General features: G+C 39.8%; 1 protein-coding gene and 1 pseudogene across 4 annotated transcripts in view; one reads left to right on the forward strand and one right to left on the reverse strand.

Moving 5' to 3' along the window:
- Positions 1-4,815, reverse strand: part of LOC120621864 (probable global transcription activator SNF2L2) — a 28,137-nt gene extending 23,322 nt beyond the window's left edge. Inside the window, exon 1 of one of the 4 annotated variants that reach the window (XM_039887812.1) lies at positions 3,909-4,122. The gene's annotated coding sequence lies outside the window, so the exon portion shown is untranslated. Of the gene's footprint in view, positions 1-2,345; positions 2,674-2,877; positions 3,014-3,908; positions 4,123-4,645 lie in introns of those variants that run through there. The other 3 variants (XM_039887887.1, XM_039887745.1, XM_039887651.1) reach the window with 3 other exon arrangements.
- Positions 4,816-15,880: 11,065 nt separating this feature from the next.
- Positions 15,881-15,999, forward strand: LOC120596236 (uncharacterized; annotated as a pseudogene).
- The last annotated feature ends 7,030 nt before the right edge of the window (positions 16,000-23,029 follow it).

Below are 23,029 nucleotides of genomic sequence, written 5' to 3' on the forward strand. Positions count from 1 at the left end.
TCAGAAGTAGCTCCCAAACGTGGCTTTTTACATTAAGGAAATTTTCTCATCTGTTCACCAGAAGTACCGGAGAAATGTGACTCATTAACAGAGAGCTTTCTAAGGGCACTCATGTTAAGCAACAAACTGTCCATTACTTCCCTTAAAACCATCTTGACCAGAAACCCTGAGACCCAAAAGTGGTGGTTTAATCAGGTCCTACTAACACACCCTCAATAATCTAGTGCTGGGAAACACTCCTTAGCATTATGTTTGTGATAATTCATTTGTTCTCATGGCAGCATGTCAAGATGTCTTATGGAATATCAAAAAGCTGCTGACCTAGGAAAGTTTGACAAACAAAGCCCTGTTTACAAAGGAAGACTTCTAAAGGGGGAGGAAAAAACATGAAAACACTGGAGAACAGCATCACTTTTATAATTTATGAAAGTTTTCTCTTTTATGGTCTTGCTCCAATACATAATAAACCTTTAAAATGAAATGTCAAAATATTACAGTAATATAAGGGGTATTCCAATTATCTCCTAAAAAATAAGGGGATGTGCTTTTACACTGGTCTGTAAACTGACTTATTTTAAAATTAAAGGAAAAAAGTGTTATTTGTCAAAGTCTTCTAGTTATACCGTCAAAAATATTTTAAACAGAATTCAAGCATTAACAATATAACTCAAACATAGGCACTTTTTTTTTCTCAATTCCAAGCCTCAGGTGTTGGTCAAAGCACCTTTCAAGAAACTTGACGAGAAATGCTCAAAAACCGCTTTAAAAACGAACAAAAGGAAAGATCTAAGGCTGCTTTGAACACACTCTTGCGGTGAATATTTTCTGTGAAACACCACAGTGCAGCTACTCCCAAAGCTGGGATGTAACTCATAAGAGAAAGGCTGCATTGAAGGAAGCACTCCCTCACCTCTGCCAATTCTTCAAGGATTCTGATTCCCCAAACTCCTATTTTATTTTACAATGTTCTTTACCAATATAGTATCTCTCTTTAATGCCTCAAGGAGAGAGCCGACTTCAGACTACAAGTTTGTTGTTTTTTGTTTTTTTTTTCCCTCAGTCCACTTCAATATCTTTTGTAGCTAATAGGTATCTCCAAATCTCTCCTTTCCAGGAGCCAACATTTGAGTTGCCAGGGAGCTTAAAAAAAAAAAAAAAGTCCAGGAGAAGAAAAGGGCAATTAGATTCCTAAAAGTGTGCTCAATTTGCATAACAATGCACCAACTTGAATTCGAACCAGCCACACCTCTTAACACTTCACCAGTGTGCTAACAGTAGGCTGGAAGTCTACCAAGTCTACTGTTGGCAAACAAGCCTCCGGTAGTTATCCCCCAAATAAATGATGGAAAACATTACGGAAAACAACCGAATGTACATATGTAAGTAGACAGACACACACTGGGCATGGCTTTTATTTTAGTACAACTCTCCGAGATTTTCTGAGTCTTAGTAGTTGGACAGGAATTTACTTCTCAACATGCAAACAATAATATTTCTGCTCACACAAGCATACTGTCCCTATAAGCATGGCACAACCAGGTGTATGTAAATAAGTCCTTTGAAATGGAAGTTTAAAATTTACCTCTGCTATTGATAAGCACAGACGTTAAAAATAATCACTCAATGCAGTAGATAAACGTGTATCCTTAATGTCTTATGTTCTAACACTACACACACTTAAGAATGCAGCCTACATAATGACAATGATGACCCTCCATCAAATACTAAACCGGGTCGCTTTGCTTTTTCGAAAGCACCAACCTCCATTAGGTTAGGGAGGAGGGAAAAAAGCAACAACCTTGCAAAACTCTCCCAAAAGTTATATAAACAAAGGAGGGGAGAAGCCCAGAATGGGCTTTGCACCCATGTGCTACTAAAATTACATAACAGCCGGTGCAGACATTAAAGAAGGAATGATTCTGCACAACACCCCCAGTTCCCTCGACTTCCGAGCCAGTCTCCTTCTCTTAAAAAATCCAAACGCTTAGCAAGACCAAGTGGATGACTCTGAATACTTATTTATTGCTGGAGTAAATCCCGCAAGAGTTAGAGGCACGTTTAGGCCCGAAGTTTGAATATGCAACAGCCCCAGGGCGCTGCGACTCCACTCTCCGGACCCGCAGGAGAAAACTGACAAGCGACAGCAGCCAACAAGGCCTTCTCCTTCTCCCTCACGATACCTCCCGCTGGAAAGTTTTCCACGCTATCGATAGGAGGGCAAGGAGCCGGTTTTCCCCCCTCCTGCCTGACTTTGCAGGAAAAACGAGCCGGGAGACCTGAGGGAGCCAGCAGGGAAAGTGCTGGAAAGCTCTGCACAGCCGGCGGAGGCGGCAAAGGCTTCTTACCTGGAGGACGCGGAACAAAAAGAGGAGCGGGGCTCGCCGAGCCTGTAGTAGCTGTGCCGCCCGCCACCCGAAACGAGTGTCCCCGCCGGAGCCCTAGGCCCGCGCCGGAGCCCGCCGCCCGGCCCCCGCCGCCGCTTCCTCCCTCGCGCGCGTCATGTCACGGCGATCAAACATGTCTGTGCGCTTCGTTGCTGTGACTTCCTGATTCTCTGCCGCTCGCGCGCGCACACTCACACTCACAGACACACGCACACGCCATCCCAACCAGCTGCCGCCACCAAACCTAGCCTTGTCTTCCAGGGGCTCCGGGGGAGGGCACGGGCAAGCTGCCCTCCCGACGCACTGGCCCCGGCGCGCGCAACCCCTTCACGCTCACACACGCGCACACTCACTGGCCCCAGGGCACGAGAGCAGGCGCCGCCGCCCCCCTACCCCTACCCCTGCCAACGCCCTGCAAACTTTCTCTGCTGATCCGCTCCCACTTCCACCTCAGCCTCCCCCTCCCCCAACAGTCCAGCTAGCCCGCGCTCACCAGGATCCGCCGCAAACTGCAACCCGGATAAAAATAATAATGCAATCCAGGCGGCGGGGGTAGGGGCGAGCGCGCAGACACTGGCAGGAGGCGATTTCCCCGCGTGTACCGGAAACCGGCCCGAGTGCCCAGACCAGAGCGCTGGTGTCTTCTGGATCCTGCACTGCTGCCCCCGGCCGTTCGCCGTGCAACTGCGCCCAGGGTGCGAGGCCTGGTACGGGGCACCCGGGGGCATTGGGCTCCGTGTGCGCCCCGCAGCCGGAGGGAGCCTAGGGGCTGGAGCGCCGGACCGGTTATTTAGGGAAGTGCATCGCGACACCTTTGCGGATGGCATGGCCGTGTTTTGCAACGCAAACGGGAGGAGGGAAGACAGCGGGATGGAGGGGAGAGTAGAGGAAGGGGTGAGCCAGGTTGGGATGGGAATAAAGCAACTCGAAAGCAGGGAACGAGAAAGAAGGGGTGCGTGTCATCGTTGGGAGGAGGCTCCCACCTGGTCTCCCCGCCTCGGGCCCTCGCCCCCCATTCCCACCCTACCCCCGCCATCCCCTGAAGCCCTTCCCCTTATCCAGCGAACGCCACAGCCGCTGCCCGGGTGCGCGCGGGTCCTGTTTGTGACAGAGAGGATTATCCGGATCATGGCCTCCCGGCCCGCAGCCACCGTGGTTCTCCCGCGCCCCTAGCACCCAGACGATTTGGGGCGCCCTACGCCCGCGGCTCAAGCTAGGGGAAGACGCAAAGCAAAACAAAACAAATCCGGGGAGGAGGATTGCAGGGTAACTGTGCCGGACTGGCACCTCCGACCTCCTCCTTCTGTGCATCGTCCCTCACTCCCTCCTTCCCATCAGAGAGGCCCGGGCCGAACACCCCGAACTTCAACACCCAAGCCCGCGCGGCCGCCAGGACGCCCTCAGAGCCTCGGGCTCAGCCCCAGGGCAGCCCCTTTCTCTAAAGGCCTGCCTACTGGTCACCATTCCCATTCTCGCCCGAGAGAACGCGCAAAGTGGAGGTGACACCTCCGATGCCGCACGCACCGGCCCCGCTGCAGTGGCAGTCGCCTCCTCCGCCCACCAGCTCAGGCTTCTCCCGCTGCGATCCGCTCCGGTCTCCACAGCCGGAGCCCTTTAAACAAGTCCCCGGGAAGCGGGTTACAGCCGCGTTCGTTGGCGCCCTGCTGCCAGCCCGGGCTCCTTGCCTTCCTCTCCCGCTCCACTTCCAACTCTTCCGAGGAGGACTCCTCGGGATGAACTGTCGCGTTTCCATCCTCCTCCCCTATCCTCCTGCCTCCCCCTTCACCTCCCCCCTCCCCCCTATGGCTTTTAAGGGGGGGGGGGCTGTATTGCAACCTTGCCGAGTGTGTGTGTTGCAACCTTGAGTTGGCAGCGCATCGCTGACTGCCTACCCAGGGTCAAGGCTATGGTTTGTTGGGAATTCCCCCCAACCCTTGCCGCCTTGAAGTAGTAATTACTACTGTTATTATTAGAACAGCAAGGTTCAGTTGAAACTTTCCCGTTTCTTCCACCGCCGCCCGGTGCTGTCGTTAGAGCATTCCACCTGAGGCCCGCGAGGAGGAGGCGGGCTTTTTTGTTGTTGTGGCGGTTGGCCCGCCTGTTTGTTTTGGTCTCTGTGCATGCACAATAAATAATAATTAGGATAATAATGAATAATCCTCAGAGAAGGCGGCGCGGTGCCGGAGGGGTTTGTGCGGCGGCTGCAGCCGGGAGGCCGGAGGGAGGAGAAAGAGGAGAAAGGAGTTGTAAGTTATATTTACCTTGCTCGCGAGGAGTGTGCTGGCTGAATCTCTTCCCTCTCTGAGTCACCCAGAGTACAGAAACGGAGGGAGAGAGGACTAGATTATGAATATGACTTCATTGATGACAGCCATCCCCTCCTCTTCCTAAACTCGGGCTCCGCCCCGCATCCCACCCTCGCCGCCTCCACGGGCGCCGGAAGACGCGCCGCAGTTGGCCCCGCGCGCCGCTCCTCCCTGCCCTCCCCGTCGCGGGTTGGCAGGAATTGCCTGTCACTCGCCGGGCTCAGCGACTCCGGGAGCTCGTGGGGAAGAAGGGGGCGGTGTGCAAGAATGTGGACCGAGACAGCTCTACTGTATGCGTGGATCCGTGTGTGTCTGCAAGGCGCCGGCTCTCGGGCCGTGTTTGTGCCTGGAGCAGAGAAACTGCGCAGGACGCAGAAAGCCCCAAGCCTTGATGGAGTTCGGCGCCTGTTATCCCTCTTCCGGCAAACCTCTTCCAGGGGCGCTGCCGGGCTCCAGAGAGGCTGGGGTAACAGGGGAGGCAAAGCGAAAGGGAGGGCAGCGTAGTAATAGCGTGTAGTAGTTTGGGGGTATGTGAAGAAGGTGCTGGAATTTAACTGTGCCTTCGCCAGCCAGAGCAAGCCTGCAGAAGGAAGAGGAGGGGACAGGGGAAGGGCTCCGAGTGGCACCAAAGCTGTTAGTGGCACAGTGATGACCGCGGGGTGGGGAGTGGCGGGGAGAGGCATTGCCTTGCCGGCTGAAACTTTTTCTCGCTCCCTGCGCCCCCCACCCAAGGCATAATTACAAATCGGCTCTCTTTCCCCTCCGTAAAAAGGGAGGCGGGCACAAAGAACATTCCTGCTAAATCTGCCTCCTTTCTAAAAGACAGCAAGCTTCCAAATGCCAAAGAGGGAAAAACAACTGAGAGGCTTAACTCCTTATAAATAAACAAACCCGCCCTAACCTCTCTGTTTACTTTGTGGACCAGACACAGCACTTTGACCTTCCCTCACCTGTCATCTTCGCGTAAAATATAAACAAAAAATTGGAAAAACAACCCTGTAGGGGCAGGGAGGGCGGGTTAGGGGACAGTTGAAGCATGGAATCTGCTTTTGATTTAAGAAAGGGAATAAATCTCTTATTCTCTACAGACTATAGACTCTTCCACCCCACATTTAAGACCAATTAAAGCTACAAACAGTAATCTACTGGCACTTTGTGGTTTTGAGACCTCTTGCTCCAATTTTCCTTGAAATACAGTTCTTTTGCAGGAGGAATAGGTCAATGTTTGCTAAGACAATTTTATTTTTAGTTTTATGAAGTGTGAAAGAATGTTAGATTTTAAATCAGCAGCCTATTATTTTAGACTCAGATTAATGTAGGCGCTCGCTTTTTAAAATTAAAACTTCCTATACAGTAGTGTTCTGAAAAGTGTGATTTATCCCTTATTTTGTAATGTAATGGCTTAAATTAGTCATTCAAAGTGCACTGTGACTACTTCGTTGAGGATTTTTCCCCCTAGAGTAAAATCCTATTTTAAGACCATTTTACTGTTGCCAAATAGACTATTTGAGCAATCCAGTCTGAAATGCAGTTTTAGGATGCTTAAAAGTATGTACTGGATACCTTGAAGACATGAAGCAATGAAAAAACAATTGTTGCATGTGGTCATTAAGTGGCAAGAATCATTTACCTTGCTGGTCCACTGCTGGCAGAAACAGAATCTGCAAGGGGGAAGGGCACCATTTTCAGGTAGCTAGGCGTGTCAGTGATCACCCACCTTGTTGTTTTTCTAAAGCCTTGTATTTGCTTGTCAACTTTAGCTTCATAATTTTCTGTCTATGCCAAAGTGAACCTCATGACAACAAAATATAACACATCTAAGATAAATAGGATATAGTATGCTTTGAAGAATATTTTGTAGGAACTTCGTTTTCTGCCTGAGGATATGCCAGTATAACTTAACGGGGAAATACAGAACCAGAAATCTTAAACAAAATTAATAATGTAGTAAAAGTATAATTTCTGCCTATTAAATTGCAACTAATAATATAACCAGATAACCTAGTTGTCTATAAAAGGGCTTTAACCTAATGGCAAGACTCATTACATTAGGTAATATGTTTTAATTTGGGGGTGGCTAATTTGTTTCCCTCACATGCCAACCTCACATGCCAAGTTTTCAGAAATTGATGACTTTACCATTATTTCCTTGTGAATTAGTGCCCTAATCCCTTTAAGATTCTACCTCCAACTGCCATGCCAAATTTCAAAAAGAGAACAATCATTTTAGTAAGAAACTAGAGGAAGAGATTGGTCATTTCTTCCAGAATTTTGTCAGAAGGAAAGTAAAAAAACACTCCCTTTGTTACATACATATATTTTTCAGCTTATATAAAATTTTGATGCACTACCTGGAGGGATGAGTATCTAAGTATTATATGCACAACTATGGGAATTGAAAAATAAAATCTATCATTGGGAGCAGAGATTAAATATAGATATTCCATCTCCTTTTCCCTTCACATCGGTCTAAGAAAGCACCACCTTTTCCCTTCAGGTCTTTCCTCTAAAGACTTGTCTTGTTTGTAGCTTGCACTGCATCAAGTAATTTTATAAAACAAGACCTACACTCAGGAGAAATGAAAAGGCAACACCATCGACTCGTTAAGAAAAGAAGATTGTACAACATATAGCATGAGCTTCATCTCTGAGGTAAAGCAAAATTTAACAACTGATGTTAAGGAGAAAAAATGATGGAGTTCTTTTGTTTTGCAGAAAATCACACAAAAGCAAATATGGTTGGAGGCTAATAGGACTCTAGGAGGATATATTCATATGCTATATTCACATGAAGCTTTTCCTTTAGGACTTTGATAAGTCATAATGTATTCTGCGAACTTGCTTTTCTCTTTCTAGTTTGCAATCAAGGGACAGAAGTTTTGTTTATTTGTTTGTTTGTTTTTCATGTCTGTATGGCCACATTCACTTCTTAGGTAAGTCTACTATGGTTGACATTCTACAGAGAGTAGATATTGGGTTTAAAAATTGATATCTGGTTACAACACCCTTGTAAAGAAAATTTCCATGCATAAAGTTAGGAAGCTTCTAGTTCTACCAGGCAAACTGTTAATGCTGACGAAAATGTTGCCTAGCTTCAAACAGGCGCAGGTAAGACATTTAGGGAATGAGTACCTATCTGCAGTCATGGAAACTAAACTTTGACAAAGTGAATCAGCCAACATTTAATTTAGTGAAGAGTTTAGAATTAGCAAGTAAATTTATTTCAGAAATAAACACTCCTCTCTTTTCTTTTTTCCATTCAACAATCTCAGTATTTTGTTTTTCCACAATTACTCCTCCAAAATACCACCCTAATTCTTTTGGTGATCATATTACTCTCTAGATTAAAAGCCTTTGTCTTTTCCCAATCCATTATATGATAAATTTCAGCTTTCTTAGTGTGTTATCCAAGGCAGTGCATAGACAGATCTCTGTCAGCCTTCTTGATTTTCCCCCAAATGCCTGAGCTCTGGAAACCTGGTCTACCTGCTGGTTCCTAAGGGGCCATATTGGACATACTTTCCTCTGATGGAAATGCAGGTCCCCAGTACACATCCTTCAAAACTCAGCTATGGCCCAGCATCCTTCCAGGGGCCCTCATTGCCCTCTTCAGGCCAAGGAAACCACTTATCCTACTCTGCTCCCTTAGCAACCGGGGTACATGGCCATTACAGCATTATAGCCATTATCACTTTGATGGGATTATTTGGTATCCTCCACTAGATAGTTGATGCCTAGAGGGCATAGAGCATGTTCAATTCATCTTTGAAACTTTCAGCAATCAACTGGATGTCTAGCACATTGTATGGTAGTCCCCCCCCCGCCCCCCCCCCCACCCCCCCACATCGCGTGTTTTTCCTTTTGTAGTTTTAGTCGCCCACAGTTAACCTTGGTCCAAACATATTAAATAAGAAATTCCAGAATTAAACAATACATAAGTTTAAAATTGCACGCCATTCTAAGTAGTGCAGTGAAACCTCTTGCAGTCCCGCTCTGTACCACTCAGGATATGAACCTTCTCTTTGTTTGGCGTTTCCACCTTATATACATTTCCTATCTGTTAGTCACTTAGTAGCTTTCTAAATTATCAGGTGGACTGTTGCAGTATTGCAGTGCTTATGTTCAAGACACCCTTATTTTGCTTAATAATGGCCCCAAAGTACAATAGTGATTCTGGCTATTTGGATAAGCCAAAGAGAAGCCATATAGTGCTTCCTTTAAGTGAAAAGGTATGTATGTATAGAAAAATATATATGTAGGGTTCAGTGTTATCTGTGGTTTCAGGCATCGACTGGGGGGTTTTGGGACATATTCTCATAGGTAAAGGGAGACTACTGTATACTGTTTAAAAAAATTATATTGAATGAAAAGATGAGAGATCTATATTAAAACTCTGACAGAGAATTCGGCAGGTCTTCTTATTACTAATTATCATGTTAATGAACAAGATTACTAAGTGTTCTGAAGCTTTATGTTATTTTCCAAGCTGAAAATGCTGGTATGTTTTTGGTGTTTTGTTTTGTTTTGGTTTGGTTTGATTTGTTTTGTTTTGGCGTGGCATGGAGAAGGTGGGAGGTGAGGAGAAGCAACAGCTCTTTCAGTCAAATAAAGAACTTCTAGAGGAGGTTTTGTTTAGATTTTAAATTAGTCTCAGAATAACAGGAATGTTTACATGGCAATTGTGTAATAGAGTAATAGTAATTATAATAGCAGCTCTCTTTTATTTATTTTTTAATCATCTACCAGAATTTGTGGAGAGACCTTTATATATGCCATGTAATTCACTTAACACTATGAGATATGTGATATTATCCCCATTTTACATATGAGAAAGCTGAAAGGCAGTAAGCAATTTTCCTAAAGAAGGAATCTCCAATGTAGAGCGGGCGAGATAATTCATCTTGCTGTGGGAAGAATGTTAGAAATTCTTTTTCTTTCAATGATAAAAAAATGTAATGATGTAATGACCAAAAAAAAAAAGAGAAAGAGATTTATAAATGTTTACTATATTCATTTACTCTACCATCTTTACATGGTCCTAAATAAACTGGCCATGTACCAAGAATTTTATCTGAAGAATACTTATGGAAGAGCAGGGCTACAGGCAGGGGAGTGACAGTGGTGTCCCCTCTGGTTCATTCACTTTCAGGGCATTGGCATTGCCTAAAGTTTAATACTTCCACAGATTATATCATCTGATTTTAATCAATCAACCCTCTTATTTGGAAAACAAGTGGCTTTAAAAAGATTCCTTCAAAGAAATCAAAGGTAGAGATAAATCTGATAATGCAAAGTACAGGTGAATCGGAGTTCTTTGTCAACCATATTGAAAGGTGAAAACAATGACAGTCTAATTAGATCTAACAAGATATAGGTCAAAAGCATTCACAGTTATCCAAGACTATTTGAAATTTGGCTTTATGTTAATGATGAATTCTGACCTAAACATATATTTTGCCTTGAGATACTAGCTATTGATAGTATGATATCATTATGATTAGCAAGATATTTAAATTTTTTCCATCATCTTCATCTCATTTTATAACTTCTATTTTGTGTATGTTTTATAATGCACTTGCTATATTAATACTGAGTACATGTATTATGAATAAATATATATAAATCATTCTCTACATATTTTTCTTTTTAATTGCAAGGGGAATGTGATCAACCAACTTAGAGATGACTAAATGATGAAGTCAGAATTTTTAACTCAGCTTGGTATACCTCCAGACTCAGAGTGATCTGTTTCTCATGTAAAAACTGCCCAATAATTTGTCATCAATACAGGGTTCTTCACCCATTATGGGGCAGGGGGCAGGTAGAATATAAATGATCTTTGGAGCATTTTAGAATCCCTTGAAACTGTGTTTGAAATTCCATAATCATGTTAATGTACACTTTCTGCAAAAGGAGTCCATACATTTCATCAGATTCTCAATGAAATCTTCCTCAAATGGGGTAAGAATTACCGATATTGAGTTATTAGCAGCATTAATAATGCAGGATCCTTTCCTGATAAGAAATTAATCTTTTCTGTAACTTTTATAAAACAAGTGTGACCCAAATAGACATTTCTCCAAAGAGAACATACAGATGGCCAATAGATATATGAAAAGATGCTCAATATCACTAATCATCGGGGAAATTCAAATTAAAACCACAATGAGCTATCATCTCACAACTGTCAGAATGGCTATCATCAATAAATCAACAAACAACAAGTGTTGGCAAGGATGTGGACTTATTGGGGTGATCACTTTGTAAGTTATTTAAATGTCTAATTGTTATGTTGTACACCTGAAATTAATATAATTTTATATGTCAGCTATAATTTTAAATTTTTTAAATAAAATTTTTTATTACTATAAAAAACAATGTGCACATTTTATATGTCCAAACATGTCTACCCTTAAACCTTATACAACTCAATACATCTTTAGATAATTTAAATGCTTTCTAACTGCCCAAAGGAAAGCTTCATTTGTCTCTAAAGATAGGCTTTCTGAGTATAATTTCCTTCTGAAAGATTTTCTCAATAATACTCCATTGTATGTACGTTGACTAGACAAAAAAAGGATTTTATAAATGTTGTCATCAACATGTCTTTGAGGCTTTGACACATCTTTGGGCAGGTGTACATTAGGAATCAGAACATGAATTCAGTGTCTGAAAATTTATTGTCATAAATTGTTCAAATATTTTAACTTTTGTTTGGCAGGCCATTGTACCTACTGCCCTTTGATTTGTACTGTGTTTCCCTGAATGATAACATGCTTCTGTACCAATGTGACACTAGCTCATCTCCAAGCCCCTCAACCAAATGCCACAATAGCAGAATAGGCTGTATCCGTCTCTCACGCTGTTTTATTAGATTTTATTGTAGCATTTTACTTTTAGACCACCTTCAGCTGTAACCGGACTTATCTTTTCAGTTACTATTCACTGCCTTTCATTTGTATGCCACCCTTTTCCAGCTTGACTTGCATTATGTCACCTACCCAATTCTTACTTCAAGTACAGTATACAAAAGCACAATCTGCTGTTGTCTTATTTCAGTCATTTTTCTTTGCCGAAGTTCTATGTAATTCAAGAGAAGAGTAGAAAATAAGCAGGGACTTATAAAAACAGAAATAACTACTAAAATCACATTAGGTGACTCTCTAAAAAAATTGATATAAACAACGTGCTTTTGGAGAGAGAGGGAAGTCATGTTCTCCGCAGGGAGGTATGAAGTACATTCCACATCAGTATGGCTTTATTTTAGTTTTCAATGGTTACCAGCCAGAAAAGTGATAAATATATAAAACAAGAATAATAAGTTTGGAGAAAAGGTTGCAGCATCTGGATTCTACATGGGGCAAGGTTATCCTGGGCAGGAAGCTTTTATCTCCCTTTAAGATAAACTCAGCTGAACAGTCACTGACTTCAGTGATTGTTGGGCATAAAGGAAAAGTCTGGAATTGTGCATATTCAATTGCTTATCTTAGCAGAGCCATTCTGTTATCTGTTGGCATTTTACTATGAAGACTATTTGGGAACTTTTGGTAGTAGACTTTCCTTGAATGTGGGGGAAAATAAAGGATTTGTTGATAAGGTAAAAGAAGATCATAATATACAACATTTTTTGTTTGCGTGTTTGTTTAATACTTAGGACTTAGGGTTTGGGGGGTACGTCTGAATCTTAAAGTGGTTGACACCTCACACTTTATCTATAATTAATTGAACTGCTTTAAAATATACCCACATATCAGGGGCATTTGTCTTTATATGACAATTTTACGGTGGGATCTATTTACTGACATTAATGATGGTAACTACCATTACCTGATATTCTGCAGGTCCTATGTCCTATATCAATGTTTATTAGTTTCATAAGAACCTAAGAGCAGAACGGTGAGCTATTATTTCTAATGCTAACATAATAAATGACTACTTATCAATCGAGGAACATAATTAAATAATGAAAACAAAATTTAATGATCTAGATAAGTGACTATTCTTTCAAACAGCTTTCAAATGCTAATATGACTGGTCTTTGAGCTGTCACAGATTATATATCAATGTCTTACTTGGAAGAGTAAAACTATAACTTTTTATAATAGTCACTGGTTTAAAAAATACATACCAACCTCAGAAACTCTGGTTTCATCACTTAAATAAGCATAATATGCTGGAACACACAGTTGAATGGACTGCCCATGGCCACCCACGAAGGTTAGAATCTTGGTCTCCTCACTCTCAATCAGTACACCTTCTACTCTGCCACCCTGTTTCCCTTAAAAGAGAAAAATAAGTCTCCAAGTTCACATTCTTTAGTTCAGTAACAGCCATCAATGCCCAACTGAAGAAATGGTCCCAGCACCATTCATTGCATGCTATCAAATTTATTTTCATAGACCATGGCTTTCAAACTTTTTTAACAACTACTCTCAGTAAGAAATGTATCATATATCATGACCCAATTTACATGTACTTTATGTACATAGTGAATTGCATCAGTCAAGGCCCAACCAGGAAAACAGAAAGAATTTAATTTAGGGAATTAGTTACATAGGTGATGGAAGAGCTGAGAAGTCAAATAAGGAACTGAGAATACCAATAGTTAGAAGTCACTGTTACCCCTAAGCTGGGGTGAGAGAGAATTAACAGAGCCTAGAGGCCAGGGGCTCCTGGTGAAATCTGAAACCTTGATGGTTCTGAGTCAGAGCCAAGGTTGAGATACAGCTGTTGCTAGAGACACAGCTAGAGGCAGAAAGAGGAGAGGGAAATACCCTGTCTTCTCCTCTCCTGTCCTTTAGTTGTCCTGCCTCTTGCCAGTGCCTCTCGTAGGCTGATTGTAGCTGACACAGGGGCCTGGGAAGTACAGCCTGTAAGAGTCGACCCTCACTTGCTTTATAGAGCTGAGCAGAAGAGGGAGGAATGCATCTTAGGGCCAACAAACAAAAGTAACCAAAAGTTTCCTAAAATGGTACTTAAACTTACTAAGAGCAATACCTTCTGAAGTTAATATTTTCTATTCTATTTCTTTTTATGTTGTACACATCCCACTATGACTCATAATTCACAGTGAGTTGAAAAACACTCTTTGGACTAATAGGAGATAACATAATTTAGGAACTTTTTGACTTCACCTAAATATTCTGATTTTAGGTCAGGTTACTAAAACGTGGGTCTCGTGATCAGAAGTTTATGTATTATGTTATACTAATCTTAGCAAAATAAAAATTTCTACTGGGTTCAATAATTGGACCATCTTTTTTATAATAGATATAATAATATATTAATAATACATAAATATATCTAAAATTGTATATATAACAGTTATAGATTTTTATAAATCTAGTAAAATAGACACACTTTTCTAATTCAAATTAATAACAAAAATTTTAGTACATGGTTACATTTTTGTGGAAGTATTAGGTCATATATTATACTAACAGCAAAATCTATAAAATTTCCCATCTTAGTGAGAGTTTAGACTGTGATATTTGCTAGCGATGCTTCCAGGGCCCGAGGTTTTAGTAGACGCATGATGGATTGTTGGTTGATAATCACCATCTAGGGTATAGTATATGGCCTATTCTAATTAGTGTATTCAGAGTATTTTTAAAAACTGGGCAAAACTGTCTCTATCTAAAATTCTATTAACATAAACGTTGAAAGCAGAGATCTGTTAGGCCACTTATAACCGAAATAACTTCTTTTGTAGGATTGAATTGTCAATATATAACATTAATCACACTTTCAATCAGTGTTCTACTGAATTATCACAACTTTTCCTTTCTCCTGAGTAAGATCCCATCTCAGATCCAGGTGATAATCTCCACTTTAGTCCTGGATCCATTACCAGGCTTAAACAGCATTGCCATACAAACTGCTGCTAATAATGAAATATGAAAGCTACTTGGAGCAGCCAAATAACATTGAGTGACAATAGCATCAAAATTTGTACGTTTAGACAATTTATATAGTATTGAGAAAATGTAGAAAGTAAATATGAGGAACCACTACCACGGGGCTAAGCCACACGAGGAGGTACATTGGCCATCAGCAAGGGACAGTTTGGGTACATAACCCCCCTCTGATGTGAGCTCTTCTTTAGATGGGTTCTGTCCTGCACAAGTATATGACTTTGACTCATGAGCCCTTTTAACCTCACTGTGCCAAATAATTTCTAAGTTTTCTTCCATCTTAAATGCTCTGTCTTGGTTTCTTCATCTTTAAAATGAGGGTAGTATCATAATGGCACCCAAAGCAAGACATTGTTATGAGAACTGTAAAAGACAATAGATGTAATGTATATATTATGGTGCTAATACAGAGGAAACACTCAATAAATAAAGCTACTATTATTTTTTTCACCCCCCTCAGTCCAAGAAGTTAGAAACAGTGACTTTTCTCAGTCCTCATTTTTTTTCTAACTCTCAGAAGTCAGCTACCTTATAAACTACTAACTTACATTGGTTTCTTTGTCCTAATAGGTTTTAACACTGCTCCTTCTTTTCAGGTAAATTATGTTCCATCCCTTCCATAGACTTCACTTCTTCTTCCTCTTCTGCACCTTCTTAAGCAACCACTCCCCCGCCCGCCCCACCCCAGCCCCCAAGGCTCAGGTCTTTTTGCTCAGTCTTTCTTGCTTTGAATTCCTTATCAGGATTTTCAGTCACTCTCATGGCTCACAAAACAGAGTGTCAAATATTCAATACGCTCCAAAATTTTAATCCCATAACTGCAGCTGCACAAAGCCATCCACATTTGAATGGTTTTCTTTTTATCTTATTATGACCAAAGTATAATTTGCTATTTTATTTAAAATTGGTGTCCCCTTCAAGAATCTCGTTTCTGTCAATAATTTGTCATTATTTACATGCATTTTGGAAGGGGGAATGACAAACTATGACCATAATACTAAAACTCTGATTAAAGAAAAAATCATGTGTACAATGAAATATTATTCAGCAATAAAAAAGAATAAAATTTTGCCTTCTGTGACAACATGGATGGACTTGGAGGATATTATGCTAACTGAAATAAGTCATGTGGAAAATGACAAATGCCATATGATTTCACTTATATGCGAAATCTAAAAAAATGAAACAAATGAATAAACAAACAGAAACTGTCTCATAGAAGTAGAGAACAAGCTGATGGCTGCCAAAGAGGGTATGGATAAAAAAAGAAATAAATGTCTATGACCATGCTACCCTGAACAAGCCTGATCCTGTCTGATCTTGGAAGCTAAGGAGAGTCAGGTCTGGTTAGTACTTGGATGGGAGACCACCTAGGAAGACCAGGTGCTGTAGGCGTAAAAAAATTTTAAAGAATGAAGGATTATAAGCTGACAAGGTCTTTGCTATCTGTGAGGTCAACCAATGGTTGCCTCACCTAAAAAAAAAAAAGAAAAGAAAAGAAAAAAATCACCCATAATTCCACCAGCCAAACCCAATAACTGATAATTTAGTTGGAGTTCTTTCTAGTCTTTGCCATTGCATATGTTTTTGTGCCATTGTAATCACAGTTTCCAATTCTAATTGTATCTTGCTTACAATTCTAATTATTCCATAATGATTTTCCATGTCATAATAGATTATTGTTTTACTGTTATTTCTGTTTCAAGTAACTCTCTCCTCCAGTTATTCTACACACCTGGCTAACTTTAATCTTATTCACAGCACAGCTTTACATATCTTTCATGTGCTTAAGAACTTTGGGCAATTCCTTATTGTTCAAAAAGGAAGCCCAGCCTCTTTAGTCAAAAGTCAAACACCCTCCTCAGGCAAGAGTCTATCCTTTCTAGCCTCGGCCCCTATGATAGAACCTTTCCTTAGGCCTAATCGTACTGCTTATTATTCCACAGACAAAAATGATAATAGCCTCAAATGCCTTCCTTCAAGCTATTTTGCCTACCTGTAATGCACACTTTCCTGTTGACCCTTCAGCCCAGGAGCTATTATTTCCTTTCCCTGAAAGGCTTCCCAAGCTCTATTTTTCTCTTTTGAACAATTTCTACTTGTTACCTGAACCACTTGTTGGACAAGCTCTAGGGCCATATCTTCTACCTCTGTGTGTCCTCATTGTTCAGCACAAATGGCATGCTCAATAAATATTTATTAATGATGGTTATGATGCCCACTGTCAGCACAGCTGTTCTGCTTCTACAATAATGAGGAGAGCAGTATGAGAGCATTAGAGAGATAATTCACTATAGTCCTCCTTAAATGCTGCCAAAAGTCCTAAGAGATTTGCATACATTCTATTCCAAAAGCAAAGACATAACTAAAGTTTAGAAGGAGGGAAGGAAGGAGGAAGGAAGGAAGGAAGGAAGGAAGGAAAGAAGGAAGGAGATAATCAAGGATTATTTTGCATTTTTACCTAATCTATTTCATTTATGATATAGCAGAGATAAATGTGAAACATTCTTAGATTGTAACACCTCTATTATAAAATGTCTTTAAATTCAGATAGCTTAAACAGTGGGTAGTAGAACAGTCCAAATTAGAATCCTAGGCTTTGTAAGTCGTATCCTAGGCATATTTCAGTCGTATCATAAACAGCATGATGATTAAAAGCTTGAGCTCTCAAGTGGTGCTGCCTATCATACAATTTTAACTACTGACTACTACTTGCATGATCGTGGAAAATTTACCTAACTATTTGGTGTCTCGATTTGCCCAATCTGTGAATAAAGAACAATAGCAGTGATATTCTAGAAAATGGTTAACAGGTCTCCTCGCCAAAGCCCTGATTTGTAGCATATGTCGATTTCCATGGTATAAACATTCCGACAATGGCTGATTTCAAGCTACAAACAGGCTTACAAAATTTATGACAATTTAATAATGGATGCTTACAGGGTATCTTCCTCACAGTGTTGTTGTGAAGATTAAATAAATTAATACATGCAAAGCACTGAAAACTGGCTCTGGCACATCATATGCTTAGTTTGATGAACATTAGCTATTTTTATTATACCATCTTAGTTTGCCTTCTATGGAAATGGAAGATAGAAATAGCAAGTACTATTGAAAAAAAAAAACAAACAGTTGCCTTGATTTTAGTTTATTTCAACCTCTTCCTAACCACATGTTTTATGTTCACTACTGCCAAGCAGCCCCATTGACTTATTTGAATTTCTTTTCTGTCTCCATAATTCATCTTTTTAGGGAGGAGCATTCTAAGAATCAAAGGACTGGCTAAAAGCCGTGTACCAGAAAAGAAAAGAAGTTATAAAAAGTAAGGATAATCTCAATTGAAAAATTTCCCTGAATAATTATCTTAAGAAAAGTTTAAATACTTAAACAACTAGATATAAAAGTTTATTCAGATGTAATTACTTACTGCCCATTTATGGGGGGAATATAAATTCTATTCCATCTAGCCATTTTTCAAAATAATTTTATTCCCTGGTGTTCTTCCTGATGCAAAATAAACAAGAGTTTTTATTAAAAAGAATCCCAAAATGTATGACTCTGAAAAGTATGACGCTCTGCTTTTTGACTTATAGTTCTAAGACTTCCGCTTATAAAATATCTGCTTATGAATATTATGTTTCATCAGAACTAATATTTAGACAATAAATATTTGCTACCCTATAGAAAACAGGGCATTTTTTTAAATCTTTAAACTGAAATTTGACTAGCCAACAGCTCTGTTCATCAGCTGGAACCCCCAGTTGTCAGCATTTTTCTATAGAATGTCTTCTTTCTTGCTCAGCTCTTTTGTCATCCCTCTCTTTTACAACTTCTGAATTCATCTTTTGCTTCTCTTACTCATAAAATGGTTTTTAATTTTACTTTTGTGAATTTTATTCCCTTCTCGGTCATTTTTTCCATTGCCCCTTTCCTCCTGTTGCTATTCGTTTGTTACTTCTCCCCAAATGTCACACCTAAAGTCATCTTCAACTGTTAGGAAGTCTTTAGATTATAAAGGGCCTCTTTTTGCTGTTGGAAGAATGCCAAAGACAGTGAATCACTGAGGCTACAATCCCATGCAAGTATCTGCTTGAATTCTCCCTGTTCTGAGAAAACGACCGTCTCTCCTAACCTTTTGGCCACCATTTTCCCTCCCCCTATCACTCAGAAAACACCCTTCTACTTTCTTTCTATATAAATTTGTGCTTAAAATAGGAGAAACCATTGGCAATATCTGTCTTTTGGGGAATGGCTTATTTTGCGTAGCATAATGTCCTTAAGCTTCATCTGTGTTGTAACCTTTAACAGGACTTCCTTCCTTTTCAAAGCTGAATAATATTCATTGTATGTACATATTATATTTTGTTTATCCATTCATCCATTGATGGACATTTTTTGGTTGCTTCTACTTTTTGGCTATTGCAAATAATTCTACTATGAACATGGATGGGCAAATATTTTTCTAGTCCCTGCTTTCAATTCTTTTGGACATATATCCATAACTGGAATTGCTGGATCATATGGTAGTTCTATTTTTAAAATTTTTTTAGGCAGCCAACATACTGTTATCCATAACAATACATTTTCCTTTTGTACCATTTTATATTCTCACCAGCACTGTACAAGAATTGAAATTTCTCCACATCATTGCCAGCACTTATTTTCTGGGGTTTTTATTTTTTATTACTAATCTTCATTAAAAGCAAATATGTTATTAAACAAAAAGCTAAGAATATCAAATTCCTGTCACACAGATCCTCGGTCCCATGTTCATAGTTTTCAAAATCTCTTGAATTCTGGTTATTACTGTAGCTCTTGTATTTGTGCTTTGTTTCCAGAATGAGACCAAAGACTGCAGAATCTACTTAAGTTCTGTGACATGTTTGTGAAAAGGTTTTTCTCTCCACTTTTTCCAAAATGAAAGCCATCTTACAGAACCTTCTATGTTTGGTGAACATCTTTCCCTAGCTAGAGGTTAGTAGGCCACTTCTCTCTGAACTACAATTATTTGCATCTAATAGATGTTCAATAATATTTGGAATTGTAGAATTTTAAAACTCAAAAGAACCATGTAGAAAGAAAAAAATAGGGGTACATGCTTATGACCTTGGATTTGGCAATGGTTTCTTAGATACGACACCAAAAGCACAGACAATTAAAAAAAGAAATAGATAAAATGAACTTTATCAAATTTAAAAACTTTTTACTTTAAAAGACACTATCAAGAAAGTAAAAAGACAGCCCACAGGATAGGTGAAACTATTTGTAAAGTATATGTCTGTTAGGGTCTAGAATCCAGAATATATAAAGGACTCTTAGAACTCAACAACAAAAAGATGACCCAATCAAAAAACAGGCCAAAGAAGTGAGTAGACTTTTCTCAAAGAAGATATATAAATAAAAAGATGTTCAATGTTATTAGCCATTAGGGAAATGCAAATCAAGGCCACAATGAAATATCACTTCATATTGACTAGGGTGGCTACAATAAACAACAACAACAACAACAACAACGACAACAACAGAAAATAAGTATTGGTAAGGATGTCAAGAAATAATTGGAACCCTCATACGTTGCTGGTAGGAATGTAAATGGTGCAACCTCTGTGGAAAACTGTCTGGTGGTTCTTCAATCAGCTAAACATATAGTTATTATATGACCCAGCAATTCCATTCCTAGGTATATACCCCAAATAATTAAAAGCAGATATTCAAACAAAAACTTGTTCCTGAAAATTCATAGCAGTACTATTCAAAAGCAGTACAATAGTCAAAAGATGAAAGTAACTCAAATGTCTATGAACAGTTGATTGGATAAACAAAATGTGATATATTTATACAATGAAATATTATCCAACCATAAAAATGAAGTACTTATCCATGTATCCCATAGATGAACCTTGAAAACATTATGCTAAGTAAAAGAAGCTGAACATAAGGGCGACATATTGTATCATTCTATTTATGTGAAATGTCCAGCATAGAGACAGAAAGTGGATTAATGGTTGCCAGGGTCTGGGAGAAAGGAGTGTAGGAAGTCACTGCTTAGTGGGTATGGGGTTTCCCTTTGGAGAGATGAAAATATTCTGAAATTTGATAATCATGATGATTGGAAAACATTGTGAATGTAATAAATACCAATGGATTATATACTTTAAGATCATTAAAATGGTGAATTCTTTGTTATGTCAATTTTACTTCAATTAAAAAAAATTATCAGTGAATGCTTTCTTTGTTTACTGTCTATGGGGTTAGACATAGTGGCTGTAGGGTTTATTAAGATGTTGCTTCTCTCTAGACTCTGAGGTCCTAAAGAGACTGATAAATAAAATAATAAAGAATGAAGATATGTGCTCTAACATATACCTGAGCTTCTAGAGAACCACTACCACCTGTGATGATAATGGTAATGATGGTAGGGCTTTTCAACAAAAGGATTGAGAAGGAGGACTGGTTGACTAATTCATTAAAATTTTTCTGAATGCCCTTCTTGTGCCTGATACTGTGCTAGGTTAGGAATTCAATGGAGGACAACAACAGATGCTACCTATCTCTCATGAAATTTGCTTTTGGGGCAAAGACAGACATTAATTACAACCACCTGTGGAGTGAGGTAGGTGCCATGAAGAAAAGGAACATTCTTCTTTGAGAGTGCAGAATAAAGAAAGTTAACCTAGATCAGAGATCAAGGAAAGATTCCTTCTGAATATCTTGAACTGAACTCTGTGGAATGGATAGGAAAAGTGAGCAAACAGTCTGAGAAGAGGCACCAACACTTGTAAAACCTATGGCAGGAGGAAACATGACATTCAAGGTCATGAAAAAAAGGTTGTGGTTTGGACATAAATAGGTCATTTTGGCAGAATCCATAGAAATGTACAGATTCAGGAACCAGGGGAAGGTGTTGGAGAAGTCTACAGGAATGCAATCACCACTACAGTCATTGAAAAGTCTGGACTTTATCTTGGTGGACATGGGAAACTGTGAAGCATTTAAATTGGAAATATGACTACCAGATTCATGTTTTACAAAGATCATTACAGGGTACTAGAGAATGGATTTAAGGGAAATAAAGGTAAGATCCTCTTGAGTATAAACAAGGAAACTGATTAGGGAGGCTGTTATTATTGCTCAGCATGAGAGCTAATGAGTACCTGGACTACACAGTGTCATGAGGTTGGGGAAATGGGATGGATGTCAGACTATTTCTGAGACAAGATCATCTGATAATCATAGTAGTCATGATTTGTTGAGCCTGTAGCACATATATAACCCCAACATCTTCTCTCATATGGTCTCATGGATCCTTGCCAGTTCAGGGAAGTAGCACAAAACAAATGAAAAGATGCCACTGGAACAGTCTGATAGTGTTTGTTCTTTCAGAACTTCCCCCAATTTTGATGTGACATGGTCGCCCATCTAAACTACAGGTAATTGAAGGAGAGGGGTCACGTTTTGCTCCAGATGTCACATGCCAACCCTGCTGTCATGCTTGCTTCAAAGAAGGGGCTTAATAAATACTTAAAGAAATGTGTATGTGAATTAAAAAGGCTTACCTCTCAGTGCATCTGCCACACCAGTGTAGAAAATACAAACATCAGAAGAAAACACAAACACATAAAATAATTAGGGAACTCTGAAGCCCTCACTTGTGATCTTACTGATATCTCAACTATCTTTTAAGACAAAATGTTGCCCTTATCTTGCTTGTGCTGCATAAGAATCTGCCCTCCTTATTATCAAGGTATATTGGTCTTGATTGGTATTCCACTGTCAAACCTGTTGTACGTGCATGGTGGCGTAGACTATTATGTAATTTTCATGAGTCTGAATACAACTATCTGAGGCTCAAAACACCTATGAAGAGACTATCATACCACCATCCAAGTAATATGGTTGCAAAAGTTTCCTTGAACCTGTTCGAATTGTGTCAGTTCCATCTCAAGTGTTCCACGACAAAATGAAGAATTTCCTTTTTTCTCCTCCCAATGAGCCTGACTTGTCTGAAATGAATTCTATTCAGCAGACCACTAGTCTTTAAGGACATAAGCAGATCCCATTGGAAAATCTGTTTTTGAGAAACTTTCTAAGAAAACTTAGTCTCAGGAAAACTTTAGTTAAGACATAATTCCCCAAAAGCAAGGCTTTGAACATACTGGGGATAGAGAAAAGCAATTAAATTAGTAATTCAGATCTCAGGACTTGTAGTACCAGTGTTTAAAGCTTAATAAAGGCTTTAACAAAGAACAATTAGATAAAGTCTCAGAAAGAAATTAGAGAAAAAGTTTGATGTGTGAATACTAAACAGCCTGTGTGTGTGTGTGTGTGTGTGTGTGTGTGTGAGAGAGAGAGAGAGAGAGAGAGAATTTATATATGTTTATTAGCAGGTTTGGTCTTCTAATTATGACACAAAAATATAGAAGAA

Source organism: Pteropus medius, unplaced genomic scaffold (genome assembly GCF_902729225.1).
Source record: "Pteropus medius unplaced genomic scaffold, Ma_sr-lr_union100, whole genome shotgun sequence".
NCBI lineage: Eukaryota > Metazoa > Chordata > Mammalia > Chiroptera > Pteropodidae > Pteropus > Pteropus medius.